General features: G+C 40.5%; 1 long non-coding RNA gene and 2 other non-coding genes across 6 annotated transcripts in view; all 3 read left to right on the forward strand.

Moving 5' to 3' along the window:
- Positions 1-17,025, forward strand: part of LOC128604610 (uncharacterized) — a 31,765-nt gene extending 14,740 nt beyond the window's left edge. Inside the window, exons 5-12 of one of the 4 annotated variants that reach the window (XR_008385220.1) lie at positions 90-215; positions 4,075-4,261; positions 6,571-6,659; positions 6,804-7,687; positions 11,535-11,654; positions 11,765-11,945; positions 12,058-12,220; positions 13,631-17,025. This is a non-coding gene — a long non-coding RNA (uncharacterized LOC128604610). Of the gene's footprint in view, positions 1-89; positions 216-4,074; positions 4,262-6,570; positions 6,660-6,803; positions 7,688-11,534; positions 11,655-11,764; positions 11,946-12,057; positions 12,362-13,630 lie in introns of those variants that run through there. The other 3 variants (XR_008385219.1, XR_008385218.1, XR_008385217.1) reach the window with 3 other exon arrangements.
- On the forward strand, positions 4,733-4,814 carry trnal-uag (transfer RNA leucine (anticodon UAG)). Its single transcript has one exon. It is a non-coding gene; the product is annotated as a tRNA-Leu (tRNA).
- On the forward strand, positions 5,319-5,400 carry trnas-acu (transfer RNA serine (anticodon ACU)). Its single transcript has one exon. It is a non-coding gene; the product is annotated as a tRNA-Ser (tRNA).
- Positions 17,026-19,302: the final 2,277 nt, after the last annotated feature.

Consider the following 19,302-nt stretch of genomic DNA (forward strand, 5'->3'; position numbering starts at 1 on the left):
ACAAGATGTGATGGTTCTAGTGATAATGTAAAAAACATGCAAAGAGTTTTATTTTCATATTTATTTTATGTCCCTTTGCTGACCTTCAGGAAGGAGCCAGTGTGACTACCTTCATTGAGAGTGCTGACACAAGACAACCATTCCTCCTCTGCATCGGTGAGCAAAAGAAGGACATCAGAAGTTCTACGTTATTATCGACCAAAAGGCGATCCCATGTAAGGCACACACATCAGTGGCAGCTTTTGATGAACTGTTCAAAGTTCACTATGTCTTCAGTTTCTCATATGATGAAGCTCTTTGTTATTTCTACACATTGATCCAAACCACTATTTATAACATCGATGTCGGAAGAGCAATGTAGAGCCTGCGTGTTAAAGAACTTCGAGCACGATTGCTGCAGCAAGATTAACAGCCTTGAAGATGTTCACATGTTTTGTATGTAAAGCACACCTCAGAACTTGTTTGGTTCTTTGTCAACATTTAAAATTTCAACATGGTTTATATCCTAGCAAAAAGTTACATTTAAAATGTGGAGAGCCAGGTCGCCCGTTATCATTTTGTACTTGTAGTGGCTTCCGAAAACACCTCAGCAAGGTACATAGTCACACTATGGATCAAGAGATTGATACTAATCAGGATCTTTCCACTCGGGGAGAATATGAGGCGGAATGTTCAAATGATCGCCCAAATTCTGTTGCCACTTTACATACTTCACAAAGTTCTGTTGTTACAAGTCAGCTATCTTCAGTGTGTGGATCAATTGTTGCTCATTTGCAAGCATCAGGTCTTTCTGAAAGTGCTGTCCAAACAATTGTTTGTTCAATTTAAGAAGTTGTTAATGATGATAAAATCCAAGCACGAGATGCAGTTCTGAAAACTGATACTCCTGAAAGTACAAGTTCAGACACTTGTAGAAGAATAAAACACTGTTTTGATCAATTAGGTAATCCTTTTTCAGCATTAGACACTGAGTCAAGGAGACATAAATATTATGATGAGAAATGGGAAATAGTTCTTGGGGTGAGAATGGATTTGCGCAGAGATAGAACTACAGGCAGGTTCCCGTAACGGACAAGTGCATGTATGTACCCATTCTGGGTACACTGAAATCCATATCCAAAAACGGTCAAGTTAGAGAGAGCTTTTTACAGGACAAACAGAGTGGAATTGGAGTTTACAAAGACATTAATGATGGGTCGTATTTCCAAAACCATGTTCTCGCAGCACAAGCACGCTTTTCAGATTATACTCTATTACAACGATTTTGAAACTGCTAACCCTCTAGGTTCCAAGAGGGGGATCCACAAACTTGGTTGTATCTATTTTACTCTTTAAAAAAAAATAAAATAAATAAAATCTTCCATCCAAGTGTAACTCTGTACTGCTTAATGTACATCTTGCAGCTCTATTCTACACGGAAGATCTTAAGACGTATGGTTTTGATGTGATACTAAAGCCCCTTATTGATGCCCTGGAAATCTTAGAAACCAAAGACATACAGCTTCCTTGTTTTGAACCACCATTGTTTGGCTCAGTAATTCAAGTAACAGGAGATAATTTGGCTTTAAATGGCTTGCTGGGAATCTTACAGTGCAACTAATTTCTGTAGGCTTTGTTTAATTAGTAAGGAAGAAGTTCAATCTATATTTACTGAAGGTCATTCTGGGTTAATTTTCCGTTCCAAAGAGGTTCATACTGAACATTGTAAGGCACTAAATGAAAATCCTGAACTGCGGTCAATATATGGTGTCAAAAAGTCATGTGTGCTCAATTCATTACAGTATTTCCATTGTACTGATAACTATGCTGTTGACATCATGCATGATCTGCTAGAGGGTGTGGTACAGTATGAACTTAAACTGGTTTTTGAGTACCTTGTTAAACAGGATACAGAGCTTTAATTATGGTTACACAGACCGTAAAAACAAACCAAGTGGGCTAAAAATGGATGATGAGGGCAAGCACCTGGGTTTGAATGCCATACAGTCATGGTGTCTTCTGCACAACACTCCACTGATATTTGGTGGTTATTGAAAGGAATAACAATCACTGGAACTTTCTCCTACTTTCGATACAGATTGTCAATATAGTGTTCTCCTACACCATAACTGATGGGATGATATGTTACTTAAAACATCTGATCTGTGATCACCATACTCTATTCAAAGAATTGTTTCCTGACAAGAGGTCGATTCCCAAGCGTCACTTGATGATGCACTATCTGAGATGCATAAAAAAAATTGGCCCTCTTATCCATATGTGGTGAATGCAATTTGAAGCTAAGCACCATATTTTCAAAAGATGTGGTAAAAATTTCAAGAATCTCATTAAATCATTAGTAAAGCAACATCGTCAATTGATATTTAACTGTGAAAATGATTGTTTTAGAAGGTTTGAATTTGGTCCTACATCAAAAACCATCTGTAACTTGCAAGGTGGGGAAGAACTCAGTCAGACATTATATTTAGAAGACTGTTTAAGTGTTACAAGTACAAAGTGGGTCAGACTTTATGGTACTGAGTATCGGGTTGGTGTGTTCATATGCACTGGATGTACCTATGATCTCCCTGTGTTCAAAAATATATAATTTTTATATATATTTATATATTGATGATATAATAATATATGAAGAGTGTATTTAAATTACAGGAAATTATGAAAGCACTAGGTTCTATGATGACCACTTCAATGCATACTGTATAGAAGATAACCAAATGGATGAGTTTTCTGTCATCTCTGTGAACGAACTGACACACTTTAGGCTATTTGACCAGCAGTGCTCTAATGAGAATAATCAAAGAGAGTACATAGTGCCCAATTGTTATATTTAGAAAGACTTGACCTGAGGGGTCAGTAATGTTAATTAAAATGTTATTTTAATTTTCAGTAGCATATTAACGCTTTATAGTGTTCGAGGCAACTCATTTAATAGTATGCAATTAACACTGAGATTTAATGAATTACTCCTATGAGAATTAATTTCTAACACTACACACTGGTGTTGAGAAACTAACACTTGAGTAATGATTAATTTCAACTATACAAAGAGTTGATGTGAACTCTATTAAATTGTTAAAATGACACTGTGGAGTGTGGACCCCTCCGGACACGTTAAAAGTGTTGAAATGAACTCCAATAGAGTGGATTTGTTTCTGTGGATTTTGCTGTGTATGTATATTTTATAATGTTAAAGTGCACACCTTGATTTCTATTATAACATTATTAATGTATTTCTAATGTTATTAGACATGTCATTCTCATCACTGCTCATAGGTAACTTAGTGTTCCCTAGGTGGCCTCATCTATTTCACTTCGAGAATATCCACAAATAGGGAAGAACATTACCTCTATCTTTGTAACGTATACAATAATGATCATGGACGGGTTAAAAAGGGGACACAGTAATATTAACCATGTAATATTTCTTACCCCACTCGGGCCTAACTACAAATGTACACTTATGACAGAATAACGCTGCTGGGAAATTGCCGTTCCCGAGGTAGGGCACACGAGGGCAGTCAAGCTCCATCCAGCACAAGACACAATGCTGCCTGGAACAGAAGGAAGATTTGGGCTATTGTACACAGACACAGCTCATCAGCGTTATTACTGTGCATTGTCTAGTTTTCACATAAGGACAATACACGGCTCTTCTGCACTGTTCATCATCATCTATAAAACAAACAAACATTATGTAATATACATAGCAGTATATTTATCATAATAAAGTTCACTCATTAATAAAGAATAATAAACATTTCTATACCCCCCATGTTGATAGAAATATAAAGCATTTTTATATATATAAAATATGTAATGTGTCCCCTTCTCTCTGTACCACGTTCTAAATATTCAAACAGCCCAAGAAATAAAATTAGCTGTTTTCTGAGACGAAGAAGTGACTCTTAAAAGATCCTTTGTGTATATTAGACGGGGTTGTCGTTTAAGCACGTTCTCCACGAATATGGCAGGCCAGCTGAATATCCTTGAGAGAGATGGAGAAATGTGAAAAGCTAGCACTGTGGCTACGTGTTTTGCAACAGTGAGCTGTATTTCAATGCTTTTTGGCCACAGCTGCTGTAAACCCACCCGCATCCTAGAGATGAAACTGTTCTGTAATGAGGGATGGGCTAAAATTCCTCCAAGCTGACGTGCAGGACTGATCAACAGTTACCGGAAACGTTTGTTTGCAGTTGTTTCTGCACACCGAGGTCACACCAGATACTGAAAGCAAAGGTTCACATACTTTTGCCACTCACAGGTATGCAATATTGGATCATTTTCATCAATAAATAAATGACCATGTGTAATATTTTTATCTGGATCCTTTAATTAGGTTCTCTTTATCTACTTTTAATACTTGTGTGAAAATCTTATGATGTTTTAGGTCCTGGTAGTGAAGATGTATAGAAAGTTCTAAAGGGTTCACAAACTTTTAAGCACCACTGTAAGAGGGATGTAAGGTCATAGTAGAAGAGCTCTTCTGCAAACACTACCGGTGTGACCGTGGACCATGGGTTCTTAAGCCTAGACAAATCGCGTCCAAAAGACCACGCCTTCGCTCTGTCTTCAGCTGGAAATGGTTAGATGTCTCCGCCAGAGCTGGTTAAGCGAAAGGCACTTGAGTCTCACAACAGCCCATTTGTCGTGCCCATGCCAGATTTCTTGTTGTCCGGTGGAATGACCTGGTCACCTTCTTACCACAAATGGGTATACCAGCACCTTGGCCTGGGGTAGTGTGGCCGAGTGGTCCAAGGCGCTGGATTTAGGCTCCAGTCTCTTCGGGGGCGTGGGTTCAAATCCCACCGCTGCCAGGGTAGTTAGCTTATGGTGGTTGATGTCTTGTCTCCAAAGGCTTTACGCAGGTTTTTCTGCCACGCTTTCATGCTATATACCATGTAGCGTGCTGCCTCACGAACGTCCCAATTCATGCCCCCTTTTTCCACAGTCGTTGTGTATATCCAGGTAAGAATAAAAGTTACATTTCCATCCATTCATCTTCTATACCGCTTAATCCTTTTCAGGGTCATGGGTAAAAGTTACATTTTCCAAAGAAATTTAACTCGCTGAGATGGGCAGTCCATAGGTAGTCGGTACCTAGCCGCCCAAGGATTGGATTGCATTGCGACAGCTCAACTAGGGAATTGTCCCGTTCTGTGAGACCTTTGGGCCGTCTCGCCGCATCGTCACCCTTCAGTTTATATGACAGCACAGCTCGTACCTCAAGACTTGACTAAAATCTATTTGAGAAGCAGTCATCTAGTCAGCTAACATTAAACCCTAATTTGCATAGTTTTCGTTAAACGCAGTAGGCCTTGGACGAGGTGGCCGAGAGGTTAAGGCGATGGACTACTAATCTATTGTGCTCTGCACGCGTGGGTTCGAATCCCATCCTTGTCGCAAACTTGTTACTTTGCCTCCTCTTTACAACAATGGCTGGCTTTGTTGCAACAATGTCTGTCTCACGCCTACAAACAGAAAGCTTTGTACAGGTCCCTGAGCTAGCACTAGAGAGGGTGGAGAAATGTGAAAAGCTAGCACTGTGGCTATGTGTTTTGCAACCGTGAGCTGTATTTCAATGCTTTTTGGCCACAGCTGCTGTAAGGCTCTTGCGTCTCTGGAGGTCCGTCAACGCAGAACGCATTCCGCAGTCCAGACGACAGTGGCAGAGAACCTGCACCGACACCTCTTTTTTGCTCCACACACTGGGATGTAATTTCATATGTGTGAGCTATGTCAGCAAGAGGTTAAGGTGATGAACTGCCAATCCGCTGGGCACAGCCCATGTGGGTTTGGATCCTATTTTTCTTGTAAAGACCTTGCTTAAGCGCATTCTGTAAAGGAAGCGTGCATGGTGCAGACATTGTTGGCGTCTGCATGAGCAGTTAGTCTGAAGGGGAAATTAGGGTCAGGTGTTTTCAATCAACGGGATAACAATCAGGTGTGAGTGAGCACCCTGTCTTATTTGTAGAACAGGGATCTATCAAAGTCTGATCTTTACAACACATGTTTGTGGAAGTGTATCATGGTATGAAAAAAAGGAAATTTGTGAGGATCTCAGAAAAAGAGTTGTTGATGCTCATCAGGCTGGAAAAGTTAAAAAAACAAAACAAAACAAACATCTCTAAAGTGTTTGAGCTCCACCAATCCACAGTCAGACAGACACAAACGAAGGAAATTCACGAGCATGGTTACCCTCCCCAGGCGTGGTCAACCAACAAAGATCACTCCAAGAGCAAGAACATTGTATTTAAAAAAACAAAACAAAATTGTCCTGTGTATTTGTAAATATGTTTTATCTAGCTTGTATTTGTAAATGTTTTAAAATCTTAGTCCTTATTTGCAATACATTTTCAATAACTTACTATAACACACTCTGCATATATTATTTAGATAGTTATTTTAATTTTGACCAACTGTTAATTTCACATTCTTCTTTAACAGTTAATTTTACACACTGAAAGAGTATCGAAATAGTAAATGTTGACAATGCTGCTTTTAAAAAATACATAGATACAATATGTAACAGATAATATAATATAAATATTTGAACCGATGTTTTTACGTTAGGTTCGTCCGACCCTCCTCCTGGATTTTCCGCACTTTCTATTGGCTAGTCAGTGCTCTACACCTACGTGTGACTGGCCCCCGCGTGGCAGGTGAGAATTCTACCACTGAACCACCAATGCTTATCTTAACGGATCAACGACAATGCAGAGTGTGCTTTTCATTAAGTATTGTTCTGATTAAACAGTTTGGTTTCAAAATAGAAAAGAGCATCCTAAGTCTCTTGTGTATTTCAGCAGCATGCAGTTCGTCTAGTTTGGGCAGAAATGATAAGGTTTGTAATGTTCTTTTGGTGAAGGCTTAACGTTCAAAACTAACACCTGGTCTCCCGCGTGGCGGGCAAGAATTCTACCACTGAACCACCAATGCTTATCTTTAAAAGCTAAAGACTTCCCAGAATGTGCTGTTCAGGTAAGTATTGTGGCACTTCCACAATTTGGTTTCAGAATTGAAAAGGAGCATCCTAAGTCTGTTGTATATTTCAGCAGCATGGAGTTCATCTAGTTTGGGCAGAATTGATAAGGCTTGTAAAGTTCTTTGGGTGAAGGCTCAATAGTCAAAACTCTGCTGTACATTGGTCGGGAATTGAACACGGGCCTCCTGCATGGCAGGTGAAAATGTTACCACTGAAACACCAATGCTTATTTTAAAGAACCAAAGACTTTGCAGGGTGCGATTTACAGATGAGTATTGCGTTCCTTCAGCAATTTGGTTTAAAATTCTAAAGGAGAATTTCTTGTATATTTCAGCAGCATGGAGCTTGTCCACTACCCTAGTTTGGGCAGAATTGATGAGGCTTGTGAAGTGCTTTGGGTGAAGACTCCATATGCAAAACTCTGCTGTGCATTGGTGGGGAATCAAACCCAGACTTCAAAGACTTTGCTGAGTGTGCTTTTTTTCAGGTAAGTATTGTGCTGATTCAGCAATTTGGTTTCAGAATTGAAAAGGAGAATCCTAAGTCTCTTCCATATTTCAGCAGCACGGAGTACCCTAGTTTGGGCAGAATTGTTAAGGCGTGTAAAGTTCTTTGGGTGAAGGCTCTTGCACCACAAACGTCTCCAAAACTCAGTTGTGCGTTGGCCTGGAATCTAACCCGGACTTCACAGAGGGTGCTTTTCAGGTAAGTATTGTGCTGACTCAGCAATTTGGTTTCAAAATTGACAAGGAGCATCCTAAGGCTCTTGTATATTTGAGCAACATGGACTGTGTCTGCTACCCTTTTTTTGGGCAGAATAAATAAGGCTTGTGGAGTTCTTTGGGTGAAGGCTCAATATTCAAAACCCAGTTGTGCATTGGCGGGGAATCGAACCTGGCCTCATGTGTGGCAGGTCAGAATTCGACCACTGAACCACCAATGCTTATCTTAAAGGATCAACAACAATGCAGAGTGTGCTTTTCATTAAGTATTGTTCGGATTAAACAGTTTGGTTTCAAAATAGAAAAGGAGCACCCTAAGTCTCTTGTATATTTCAGCAGCATTGATAAGGCTTTTAAAGTTCTTTGGGTGAAGGCTCAATATTCAAAACTCTGCTGTGCATTGGCCTGGAATCAAACCCAGACTTCAAAGACTTCGCAGAGTGAGCTTTTCAGGTAAGTATTGTGCTGATTCAGCAATTTGGTTTCAGATTTGAAAAGGAGAATCCTAAGTCTCTTCCTTATTTCAGCAGCAGTCACACACTATATTTCCAGATACTGTATAATATAATATCTCCTCTCTGCTCAACACGCATGTAATACAGTCTACATACCGTAGAGCAGTGTTTTTCAACCACTGTGCCGTGGCACACTAGTGTGTCGTGAGAGAGCGTCAGGCGTGCCGTGAGAAATTGTCCAATTTCACGTAGTCTTAAAAATTTTTTTTAATTAAAATTTATTAATTATTATCTGCAAATAATAAGCCATGGCTGAGTGTCTGTGCTGTAATATAGTGACTGGCAGAGTAAAGTAATATTCATCTAGGTGGCAGTAGGTAATTGCCTCCTACCTTCTTAGAGACAAGAGAATTAGTGACGCATGCGACAGGTCGTGGTGGCAGTGATGGAGAAGTTTTTAAAAAGGAAAAATGCAAACTCCAAACTGGGCCCTGGACAAGATTGTGACCCAGGTGAAGGGCCTAGTATGAGTGGTGGTAAAAAGAAAGCAAAGACGGTGACCTCGAGGCAATACAGCGAAAGTTATCTTTCATTAGGATTTACTTTCACCAGCTATGAGATGACCCCGACTCCATTATGCTTGGTGTGTGGCGAGAAGCTGTCCAATAGCGCCATGGCGCCAAGCAAGCTTAAACGCTATCTCCAAGCGAAACACCCTTCGCTTCAAAACAAGCCGATGGACTATTTTGTTTGCCTGCATGAACACACCGAAACAGGCAACATTAATGAGAAAAACCACAAAGGTAAATTAGAAAGCCCTCAAAGCTAGTTGCTGAACTTGTAGCTAAATGAAAGAAGTCCCACACTGTGGCAGAGACGTTAATACTACCTGCCTGCAAAGACACTGTCAACGAGATGCTCGGCCCTGACGCGGTTAAAGACATATCTAAACTCCCGCTCTCAGATAACACAATCGCCAGACGTATTGATGACATGTCTACAGACATTGAAAGCCACGTTTTGGAAAAGATACGCATCAGTAGGAAATTTGCGTTGCAACTTGAGTCTACGGATATTCTCAGCTCTTGGCCAATGTGCGTTTTGTGGATGGAGATGCCATTAGAGAAAACTTCCTATTTTGTAAGGCACTGCCAGAAAAACCAACAGGAGAGGAAATTTTTTGGGTCACATCAGAATATCTTGACCAGGGAGGACTTACGTGGGAAAATTGCACAAGTGTTTGCACTGATGGAGCTGCAGCCATGGTCGGGCACACCTAAGGCTTCGTTAGCAGAGTGAAGGAAAGAAACCCAGATCTTATTGTTACACACTGTTTTCTGCACCGTGACACCTTCGTTGCAAAGACTTTACCAGCAGAGCTAGTTCCTGTGTTGGATGATGTTGTGCGCATAGGGAACTTTGTAAAGACACAACCTTTGAAAAGTCGTATATTTGCATCTTTGTGTGAGGAAATGTGAGCGGAGCATAAAGCCTTATTGCTCCATACGGAGGTCTGATGGTCGTAGCGTGACAAGTTGCTGGCCCGTGTATGAGCTGCGGGAGGAACTTAAAGTGTTTCTGACAAATGAGAGGTCTGATTACTCAAATCTGTTTGCAAGTGATGAGTGGTGTGCAAAGCTGGCATACCTGGCAGATATATTTCATCATCTGAATGAACCGAACACACGATTGCAAGGCCGAAATGAAAACCTGCTTACAAGCATGGATAAAATAAATGGATTCCATTTAAAGGTGCACCTCTGGCAATAACATGTGCAAAGTGCCAACCTTGAGATGTTCCCACTCACAGAGGAACGGCAAGATCACCCTGCTGCACTGTGCGAGGTAATAGGTAAACATCTGAAAACTCTTGAGGAGAAGTTGTCATTTTATTTCTCTTCAGCCTCCACTGAATGCCTTGACTGCTGTTGGAAAGGACATGACTTTACAGGAGCAGGAGGAACTAACTGAACTGAAACAAGATCGTGGTTTAAAGCTAAGATTTGCTGAACTTCCTTTGGACAGTTTTTGGTTGACTGCTGCCAAGGAATTCCCAATTCTGGCCAACAAAGTTTTGACATTGCTCCCATTTTCCACAACATGTGTGTGTGAGCTGAGCTTTTCAAGCCTAACTGCTATAAAAACTAAAAACAGAGAGAGGCTGCAAGCTGTTGAAGAAGAGCTTCGTGTATGCCTTTCTTCAATTCCTGCCAGGATATCGGCTTTGTGTTCATCTAAACAGGCCCAGGTTTCACACTGAGTGAGTATAAATAAATTGAGAAACTATATTGTAATTATATATACTGTATTAGGCTACAGAGTGTCATTCTGTAACATTTTTGGTTGGTGGTGTGCCACAAGATTTTTCCAATGTAAAAAATGTGCCATGGCTCAAAAAAGATTGAAAAACACTGCGTTACACTACACAATTTAAGAAGCTACACTTACTTCTGCTTCCATTGTAACACTTTTCAGTTTTGGAGCAACAACAAAAAAATGTTGGAACAAAATAAATCTTATTTTCCATTACAGGTTGCAGGTATTCGCGGGTGCAATGCGACACTGTTCCACACACAAATAACTCTTTTGAATGTTTAAGTGACTAAAATCAGAAAGTGCCACCAGCATATCTGACAAAGATGACTCATGAACCAGTTCTTTAATCACTAGCTGAAAACGACGTATTGAATTTACACAAACTTCAATTAACAAATACAAAATTCTACTTTCTCATGAATATGGTATAGTGCATTGCTTAATCAGCAGTTTTTCTTAGAAAGACAAGATATTTAAATTGAATGAATTTAATGAAACCACACATCAAGCTGTCTTTTCTAACAGAGCATTAAATTTAGCATTAGCTCCCAGTTTCAGAAAGTTCTAGCCAAACATTCAGGGGGAAAGAATCAGAACGAAATGTAAAAAAAAAAAAAAAAAAAAGCTGTGAAAAAAAAAAAGCTGTGAGAATCAGCGTTTGTCACAACGATGCCAAACGCTCTGCGTCTCCCGACTATTTCTTTGGGATTGTTCCCAAACTGAGAAATCAAGGTTCTTCAGTCAAGCTTCCCCCACAATCAAGCTTTGGAGTTGACTCCATATTCCCAATGAATACAGAGTCGACTCCAAAGCTTGATTCCTTTGAATCGACTCTATTCCCATTACCTGGTATCTATGAATTGACACCAGGTATTAGGAATCGCCCTGTTAATCATGATAATGATCCTATGTACTTAATATTGCGGGTTGTTCCCCTAACCTTTAATTCGAGATTTGTGCTGAATCGATTCTTGGAACAGACTCACTCAGTGTTGCAGTCGATTTCAGAATATTAGCAAGGGTTTGAATCGTTATCATTTCCCCTGCTTCCATTTGTAGGAAGCTGCCTTAATCACGATGAACCCAGGCTACGCAGGCAGGACCGAGCTCCAGGACAACCTGGAGGCCCGCTTCAGATCCGTCTCCATGATTGTGCCCGACCACGCAGTCATCACAGAGGTGTGCTCGGGTGCCGTCATTCATTACATTATGTAATGAACGCAATAACAGATGTATTCTGGCGTATTACAGAACCGTTTCCACGTTGAACCCGCTTGTTCACGTTGTAGGTGGACTTGTGAGCTGAGGGCTTCAAGTCCAGTGAGACTCTGGCGAGGAAGATGATTCAGCTGTATAAGCTGTGCAGCAAGCAGCTTTCCCGGCAGGACCACTATGACTTCAGCATGAGAGCCATGTTCTGTTATCGCCATGGCCGGGTATGTCCGTCTACGAACAGGGTGAACATATTAGGTAAGATTAGATTCATTCGTTGTTTTTTCTAAGTTGTTAATTAAAACTATCTATAAATGTAACAGATGTCTTGCTGGAATAAATCGAGCGTGTGTGTATATGTGTGTTCCAGGTCTCTGAAGCGAGAGAACCCACACCTGAGCGAGAACGTGGTGTTGATTAGAGCGCTACGATACTCCAACCTGCCCAAGTTACTCAAGGATGACGCAGAACTTAAAATAAAATAAATTGATAAATAGTAAAGAATGCCAAAGCTTACATATGGAGTATCAAAGGTCATTATCACAGGATCACTGGAATCAGGCACTAGGAGGAAATTCCAGGACAAATTAGGAAATACAGTCAAACCTTGGATTGCGAGTAACTTGGTTTGCGAGTGTTTTGCAAGATAGACAAAAAATTTGAATAAATTTTAACTTGATATACGAGCGAGGTCTTGCAATACGAGTACCTGTAGTACGTATATGCTGCTTTGTCTGTCGAGCGTCACGTGATCACTACTGAGCTGATGGTTCTTCTCTCACATGCTCGGTCTCAGTCAGCGTGCCTCGTTGACTTGTATAGTCAACATCTGTGTGAGCGTATACTGTTTGCTATAGTGCTGTAACTGTTGTGACTGTGTAGTAACTGTACTGCGACAATGGCCCCATGAAGAAAAAATTTGAAAAGGAAGGCGATAAGAAAAAGGAGATGATTATGGTGGAAGTTAAGAAGGAAATCATCGAGAAGCACAAACAAGGTATGCGAGTAGCTGAGTTGCGAGTAGTCAGTTGTCGATGAAATTGTGTCCTTGGGAAAGACCATGGGACTGGACGTGAATGAAGACGACATTCAAGAGCTGGTGGAGGAACATGGCCAGGAGCTGACCACCGACGAACTGATGGATCTGCATCACGAGCAACAGCAAGAGGTTATGGGGGAGGTCTCGTCTGAGGAGGAGGAGGAGGAGGAGGAGAAAAGACGGAGAAATCCCTCACTTCAAATGAGATTAGGGAGGTGTGTAAAATGTGGGAAACAGCGCAAAATTTTGTAGAAAAGCACCACCCGAGTAAGACTGTAGCAGTGTGAGCAATGAATCTGTTTAACGACAATGTAATGTCACATTTCCGCGGAATCCTTAAAAGGAGGCAAAAGCAAGTGTCACTGGATAGGTCCCTTGTTAACGTCGTACAAAAAGAAAAAGATTCCGGCGAGCCAACAGACAGCAGTGATTCCATTAGTAACAGTGAAAGTCCCCCTACACAATAATGAATAAATTCGATTACTTTATATTAAATTTAAGTAATAAAAATATAAAATGGTATTTTGTGTTAATCATTATTATGTATATGAATATTTTTGGGTTTTGGAACAAATTATCTGGAGTTTCCATTATTTCTTATGGGGAAATTCGCTTTGATATATGAGTGCTTTGGATTACGAGCACGTTTCCGGAATGAATTATGCTCGCAATCCAAGGTTTGACTGTACAATTAACTGACATTTGCAAATTCTTTGCAACTAAAAAGCTGTAATTATATACTATATAACTTTTTTTTAAAGCATTTAAAGTATATAACATTAGCACCTTGTAATGTTATACCAGATGAAAAGTAAAGAATCCTGGAACATCTGAACATCCATAATCTGAAAATCTTGAACCTAGTGTAAATCGAGTCAATCCAATCTTTCTTGTGTGCGTTTAGCGGTATTCTGTCGGACCTCTTTCCTGGTGTGGGCGTCCCCGAGCATGACTACGGCGTGCTTCAGTCGAACATCGAGGCAGCTCTATGCGCCCGCTCCCTGCAGCCCGTCTCCAGCATGACCGCCAAGGTGATCCAGCTGTACGAGACCATGCTGGTGCACCAGGGCGTCTTGCTGGTGGGCCCTACAAGAGGCGGTAAGACCACGGCGTACCGTGCCCTCGCTGACACACTGCGCACCCTCCACGAGACAGAGGGCTGCGAGGTGAATCCCTTCTACAAGCCCATCGAGACCTACATGCTCAACCCACAGTCAGTGAGCATGGACGAGCTGTATGGTGAAGACGACCCTCTCACACTGGAGTGTAGTGCCATCAAACCGTCCCTCGGCAGTGACACCGCCGACACGCACAAGTGGGTGGTGAGCGACGTACCTGTGGACGTGCCTGTGGATTGAGAAAATTACCGCCATGTTGGACAACAACAAGATGCTCTGTCTGGCTAACGGTGAAAGGATCAAGCTCACACCTTCTACACACGTTATTCGAGGTGTTACCCATCAGACACAGATAGCACTGGTCCTAAAAACCATCACAAACAAGCCCAAGCATGTCATTTCCAAGAAGATTTTTTTTTTTACATTAAACGTGTTCCTGATGGAAAGGTCACACACGGACGTATCTTTAAGACTTCACTCTTTCACACGCCTATAACGAGCGATAAACGCATTCGAAGCATGTTATAAAGCCTCCGTAATGCATTATGCATAGTATTTCAATTAATATTATTACAATAACATGCACTACACTACATTATGCATTATGCACAATAGATTTGAAGTCTTGGCTGACTCTGGACCAATAAGGGAACCTGCAAATGTAAGTGAAAACCAAATTCAAGGTGTCTCAAATCAAAAACTGCTGTAGATTTAACCTTGACAAAATATTTCAAATTGTTACAGGCTCTACATCATTCAGAAATTCTGGCGGCCACAACACCGGCTAATCCTTATCCACCAAGTGTGTTCAGACAGGTCACAAAATCTTTCATTAAACTTTCTCCAAACCAGTCAACACTGGAAAAGTTCAAACAAAACAGCACAGTGGATGGACAATAATATAGAGATCTTAAAAGAACACTACAATGAAGTAATAGCAACCAATTTGTCTGAAGTAAGAGAATTGGACATTCAGGCTTTCAACAGAGCAGCAACCTGGAGCAAAACAAGATATAGAAAGAAATTCACAGCGAGTTCAGCACAGACCCTGAAATCAATGTTAACAGAAATGCCAAAAAAGTCGCTCACCCCATTGGCTGAATCCTTCAATGACCCTGAATCGTTTCCACCTCTTAAACCGAGTACGCAACCTGTTATGGGTTCCTATGCGGGGACCGTAAGGGAAAATAGGGGGTTCGGTAGAGAGGGGAAAGCCAGACTTTCATTAACCCCAACACAGGCTGGCCCTAAAGGAAAAAGGGGAGAAAGGAACTTAAAACAACATGCAGAACAAACAGTAGAAGTGCCTATGGTCACAGATTTAACTAAGGAACTACAAATAATAATGGAAGAGAAACCAGTTAGTTTACCATCAACCTCTACTCTACTGAGGGAGGACCTGGAGAGCAGGAAACAAACCAAGCAGCTTGAACCATACAGCAATGTAGTGTGTTAGGAAAGTGGTTTCAGTGGTATGAAGACCTGCTGGAGGAACTTGCAATCAGAGATGTTCCATCACATCTGTGGAATTGTGATGTATTTGTCCTGTAAGACCAGTTTTACTCTACCCGTGTGGTTGGGGAGGTGGGTAAGCCCTGTGTAGAGGTTACTGCTGGGGAGAAAGGAGAGACCACGACAGTCCTTCAGCATTCAATGCAGCGGGAACGTTTAGGGTGTGCTGTTGTCAGTGCAACTCATTGTACCACGAGAGCTGTGGAGAAGATGTGCTTTCTATTAAATGAAATATATTTACGGTGTTGCTGCTATGGCACACTCAACACAATAGTGTCAATTTACTGTTAAAATTAAAATGATTTCAGTCAAAATTACCCGTTATCTTTTTATATTGGCCCATTTTAACTGAACAACCGGCCCAATTTGCCTGAACATTGGACTGAACATTTTAAGAATTCATGCTGGTTTTATTTTCTAATTTATTTGACTTTTTTTATTCTATGGTATGCTGGTATGACAAGAAATAAATGATAAATGCTACTTACCTTTTAATGGTGTTTTCAAACTCTCTGTGTGTGTTTTAACATAATCTGTTTACAGTGAATTCTATAAAAGATTGGGTATGAATGTGGATTTAAAAATAAACAGCTTTAATCTCTATGATTACATGAACACAGTACACTAAGTAAAAATCTCTGCATACAGGTGGACTGAAAATGTGGAGATGGGAGGCAGGCTCAAAAATCACTTCTTTATTTTCCTTCACTATTTCTGTCTCGTTTCAGGAATTTTATTTCACTATGCACATATCTAGACACACAGCTGACCTGTTGCTGTCCTGTGTCTGTCCTCTCTCTCCTCCTTTTATCCTGCTCATTGAAACATAGAACACCTGTTATGAAATCCTGCACAGATGTAGATCCTTACCACTCACTTTTCCCTGGCTCCGCCCTCCATTCACAAACCGGTGTTCAACCAAACCCCGCCTCCACAAATAAGTAGTAGGCAACTTCTATATTTCCCAGTCTACCTCATTTCCCTGCTTATTATGATGTTTCATAAAAACACCATTTAATACACATAAAATCCATCAGTCCATCATTTAACCACCAACCCATCATTTAACCATAGGTGTGAGGTGTTTCATGCATCTCTTCCTGTAAATCCCTTCACTTTTCCTTTCTTCACTTACTGTATTTCCAGTCTTTCCCAATTAACCTGAACCATGTTGTCTGGAATTACCAAACCATGTCTGAAAATGATTCAACTATAAACATATGTACATGACAGATTATTAACCCTTATGCTTACTGTTTACAGTAATTACATACACTTTGTTAGTGTTTAGTGGTATTGCCTGTTCATTGATTGAACTTGGGGTAGCCTTCCACAAGCTTCTCATGATTTGCTGTAATTTGTGCTCATTCCTCCTTGCCTTGCTTTACATTTTATTTTTCCCCAATAACCTGTGTTCAATTCCCCTTACTCGCCCTACTAGGCCAAAACCAGTGCGCACTTGCAGCATGAGGAGACGAGTGTGTAGTAGGGTGTTGTTTTTTTAAACTACTGTATTTTCTATAGTTGCTACCTAAAATGACCTTTAATACAGAGGAGGTGGACTATGGGGAGGTGCAATAACAGTACCGACATAGAGGTTCTCTTTTTTTTTGGTGTACAGACAATACTAATGTTTCCTCTTCGTTACTTGACAAAGTTATTATTTTAGCTGTCGAACACAGTATACTGGAGAAATGAAAGAATGAATATGGATATTATTTTATTTCCACTCCAATATACTGTGGTAAAAATATATATTTTTAAAAACAATAACTTTGCCAATGTCCAAATATTTATGAACCTGACTGTATCTGCTGGGTCTGCAAAAATAATGTAATTAATAAAATTAAAAAACAGCTTGGATGGTCATGCCAGAAAATTCTACTGAGCTTCGTGCCACTGCAAAATTAATTTTTTTAAACTTATGGCTCAACACTAAACCTACCAAATGTTTCTCACTCCCATTTTCTGTCCACCAGATCATTTAATAAATAAGCTAAAAATCTACAACAGAAACAGAAAGCAAAGTTAAAACCAACAATTTCTTTTCAAAGGTTATGTAAACATCTCAAAATATACTGTACCTCTGTTAAACATTTCACAATAATCAGTAGGAATAAGTGGAACTTGTACAAACTGTACATGAACATGGTCAGAAAGATTCCAACAGGAATTTGAAATGTGAACCTTCGATTAAAACTGGAGTACGTGAGTGAGGGGTGCGCTGCTGTTAAGGTATAAAGTTAGCATGTTTCCATAACTCCATGCCTGACTAGCACCCCAGCCTCGGTGCACTTTGTCGATGCAGCCACCTCTTTCTCACACTGAGTGACGAACTGTTCGTAGAGGTAAAGGCTTTTCCAGCTTTCAATGACATGGTGCTGCTGCACTCTGCTGCCTTTAACTACACCAGTCATGGTATCCTGGGGAATGATCATCACACTTCCCGGAAGCTCCCTGATGGATACGTGCCTGCCTGTACTCGTGGGAAAGAATGTTGTGTTGAGTAAGGTGTTTACTGTGGAGAACACATTACAGAACATGTTTTAAAACACATTTTGGATGTCAGCTTTAGACCTCATTACTCTGAAATTCCACGAAATGCAAAAGTAGCAAGATTCAATATCAGTCCTTACAGGATTTCCAGTTTTTTTTCTGATTTTTGCAGCCATAAATGCGTGATCTCAAAATGTGCGATGCAACCTGTGGAGTTTATTATACTTTTTTGTGGAAACCTACTTGAATTGGTGAAATTTTTAAGTGCATGACATAGTTTTGAACGGTCTTTCGCAGTGATGGGGGAATCAGAATCAGATTTATTGTCAAGTACGGTGGGTTTACATGTACAAGGAATTTGTCTCGGTGTACTGGTGCTTAACAATAACAGTACATACAAGAAATAATATAATATTAAAAAGAGAGAGTTAGGAAGTTATGTTTTGGAAGGTTTAGGAAAATAAAAATAAAGACATTAACTGTACATTAGTACAGTATGTGTTGAACACAGCAGTCTGAGTTGTGTGTTAATGTAACGCATATGAAACAACAATGTGGGGTTGTTCGTTAATGTGATGTGTAAATGTTCATGGAGGCGGATAAGAGACCATGGTGGGTCTTCAGTGTTGTTAATGAGGCCAGTTGTCGATGGGAAGAAACTGTTTTTGTGGCGTGAGGTTTTTGGACTTGATGGACCGCAGCCTCCTCCCAGAGGGGAGTGCCTGGAAAAGTTTGTGTCCAGCGTGAGAGGGGTCAGCCATAATCATGACTGCCCACTTCAGGGTCCTGCAAGTGTACAGGTAATGAAGGGGTGGCAGATTGCAGCCAATCACCTTCTCAGCAGAGCGAATGACATGCTGCACTCTGTCCTTGTCCTTGGCAGTGGCAGCAGTGTACTAGATGGTGATGGAGGAGGCGAGTATGGACTCACCATACTCATGATGGAGGTATAGAAGTGCACCATAATTGTCTTTGGTAGATTGAACTTCTTCAGTTGCCACAGGAAGTACACTCTCTGATTTTTTTAATGAGAGACCTGATGTTCAGCTCCCACTTGAGGTCCTGGTGATGATAGTTCCCAGGAAGCGGAAGGAGTGCACAGTATCGACTGGGGAGTCACACAGGATGATGGGGGCAGGTGGGGCTGGGTTGTTCCTGTTTAAAAAGTTTAAAATTTAGAGGTATGCATATTGTCCTTCAGTCATTCCATGACACACTGTAAGTGAAACGCTAGAGTGGCTATAAAATAGAAACCGAATCAATGCACACTGTCCATCACCATTAACCAAAAAATTAAGGTTTTTAAGAAAACAATAAGACTTTATGAAACAGATTCTTGCTTGAATCTAATGAGATTTAATTCGGGCTTTTTTTTTTTTTAACATACTCTCAGTTCATAAAGTCGGAGCTCATAGAAAAATATGAGTTCTGGTTATACTTTCATGTGCAT

This window comes from Ictalurus furcatus, unplaced genomic scaffold, assembly GCF_023375685.1.
Source record: "Ictalurus furcatus strain D&B unplaced genomic scaffold, Billie_1.0 ctg3, whole genome shotgun sequence".
Lineage (NCBI taxonomy): Eukaryota > Metazoa > Chordata > Actinopteri > Siluriformes > Ictaluridae > Ictalurus > Ictalurus furcatus.